We start from the raw sequence: 3,073 nt of genomic DNA on the forward strand, positions 1-3,073 counted from the left end.
TCGTCGCGGGCGCGACTCTGCGCAGGCCCGTCCTCTGCGCTCGGATTGGACCGCTCGGGGTGGCGCGTGCAAGGGGTGGGCGTGTCAGTGACGTCACTGAGGAAGGGGCACGCACGCGGGGTTACTCTCGGTCGAAGGAGCGATGCGGTGTATGAACGGAAAACACGAGTGGGGTCGAAACGTGAAAGTTTAACGCTTCAAAATACTAGGGAGGGTTAAAAACGCCATTTAAATCTGACAGGGAGAAAATCGAAGGACGACGTCACCTCACACGTGGCTTTCAAGTTTTAAAGATGCTGCATGGTCCGCACAAATCAGACAATTCAAGTTCTTTGAAGTGTGACACCGCAACAATTACCAGTGCTCACAGAATTAACAATTATACAGTCAGCTCGTAATTTTGTATGTTTTTTTAATGACTATCTATCTGCACCATCATGATAAGCATCGACATTCTTTTTATACTTGCAGTTGCATTCATTATGATCATTACTCTGCACAGTACAGCTGTTAAGAAAAAAAATGGTAAATTTGTTCATTTCGGTTTTACTAATGGCATCTACCAGGCCAGAAAAAAAAAATATATAAAAAAGGTAGGAGTGAAAACTGGAGAAAAACTAAAAATTCAGTTTCATGGACAATTTAATTAATCAGAACTGAGCGTAACAACCGCAGAACTGTCTGTGTGAAACAAATCAATTACAGAGAACGAGCGCAATTACGAAATAACCGCTCATTCCCACATTTCGTTCCACATTTTTAAAACTGCCGCTCACGACACAAGATTACACAATATTCCCATCACATTTCTCCTATATTTGCCCACGCAAACGCCGCGGAGGAGCCCACCGAGAACGGAGGGTCCCTCGGTTCACGCGTTAGACGCGCGCTGACGGCCACGCGCGCCGCTCTCGCGGATACGTGTGACAGTCATAATTAGAGACTGGAAGCGGCGCTGACGTCACGGCTGCGCTGCCAAGCTTGGCCTACATTTCGCAGAGATCTCATGTGACGCTAATGTCTGTTCTATTTTAATACTGAGAAAACCACTGGGATGGTCAGCATCACGTTCACTGTTCGGCCACGCGAGGAGGAAGCTGCACCTTCAGCCATAAGCTGAAGTAGTGGTACGGTGGCACAGCGGGTAGTGCTGCTCTCTCACAGCACCTGGGTGGTGTGAAACGACGTGGGCTTGATCCCTGCTCAGTCTGTGTGGGTTTCCTCTGGGTGCTCTGGTTTCCTCCCACACTCCAAAGACATGCTGGTCAGGTTCCCCCGTAGTGTGTGAGTGACAGAGAGAGTGTGTTCCACTGATGTATGGATGAGTGACCCATTGTAAGTAGTGCATCTAGCAGTGTAAGCCACCACGGTGAATAAGGTGTGTGGACTGATAACACTACACAGAGTTTGTTAGAGAGAAGCATCTTATAGATATGTAAATGTAGCATGGGAAGGCTGCAGGGCATATTGGCACACATGGGATGCATCCTCCATCATATCTTTCAAAAATTGTCCTAGTAACTCTACCAGTTTTGTGTGTGATTGAACTACATGCCATTGAAGGCAACAAAAGGAGGTATCAAGTTGCAGTCCGTGCCCTGTTGCTCCCTACAATATTATTTGCTCAGCTGTTTTATTTTCCCTACTGTGTTGTACCGTCTAATATACAACCCTCAAACCTTTTTTTCCAACATAAACAAGAACAGTACTAAAATTGTTGGGTTAAGTTGGTTTTTTTAAAATTCATCATTCAAGGAGTATTTTGTCCAGTACTTACATTAATTTATTTAGCTGATGCTTTTCTTAAAATAAGGGGGTGCGGTAGCGCAGTGGGTTTGACCGGGTCCTGCTCACCGGTAGGCCTGGGGTTCGAGTCCTGCTTGGGGTGCCTTGTGACGGACTGGTGTCCTGTCCTGGGTGTGTCCCCTCCCCCTCCAGCCTGTGTCCCTGGGTTAGGGTTAGGCTCCGGCTCGCTGTGTGAGTGTGAGTGTGAGTGTGAGATTTTCTTAAAATGTTAAGCTACTTGCAGTGATTTACCTATTAGTACAGCTGGGTCATTTTTGCTCTATTGCATCAGGGTAAATACCTTGATCAAGGGTCCTGCAGCAGGCGATATGGTTCAAGCCTGGCTCTTCCAAGTGGGAGATGGCAGCTCTGACCGCTATTCTATGTGCTTCCCTTGTTAAAAATGAGCTACTGCTGGACCATTGTTTTCTATGTATTGTTTTATATTTGCATTTACATTCATTCATTTAGGAGACACATTTTTCCAAAGGGATATAATTCTCAGTAAACAATACAAAAGCTCACCAACAACCAGAAAGAGATCTATATGCAGACACATAATAGCTCAAGAGCAGTCAATTGGTCTCATACCACAGTATAAACCAGTATACATTTCACGAGTAGCTGCATATAGTTTTTTTAATAGATAATGGGATTCAGCAGTTCTGAGGGAGAGAGGGAGGGAGGGTTTTCGGCATCCAGGTAGGGATGCATCGCTTGACATGCAGATCATTGTCACTCTAGAAGGGAATACTGTGGTAAACTCTGGAGGTTACTAAATTGGGGAGAGCAGCCTAGCCAGTTCCCGAGGTCCTTGACTTGTGGACAGCTGCCCAGAACAGCTCTGGCTTTACTTCTTGTCCTCCCTGCTCCCTGCAGAAGAAATGCTGGGAATGTCAGTGGTCCAAAGAGGAAGGAATGTCTCATTTTACTCTCGTAAACAGTCACTGACCACAAGACTGCTTTAAACATGCCTTTGTCTCGAAAACTCTATAATGATATTTAAAATGTTAACTTATAAGCATTCAGACAGCAGAAACTGTAGGAGTGTTATTATTCCAGATGTTCAAGTTCTTTGGATGGAAGGGAGAAATATTCCCACTGTACATTTACCTACAATTACCTTGTTTTGGTGACACTGTTTGGTATCAGAGTATTGTGCTCGAGTCAAAACAAATCGAAGCTGAAGAAATGATGCATTATTTGTTTATTAATTTCCCATATCTGCTTGTACACTGCAGGGCCGTGGTGATCCAGAGCCTAACCTGGAAGCACAGGGCATGAGGCA

This window comes from Scleropages formosus, chromosome 10, assembly GCF_900964775.1.
Source record: "Scleropages formosus chromosome 10, fSclFor1.1, whole genome shotgun sequence".
Lineage (NCBI taxonomy): Eukaryota > Metazoa > Chordata > Actinopteri > Osteoglossiformes > Osteoglossidae > Scleropages > Scleropages formosus.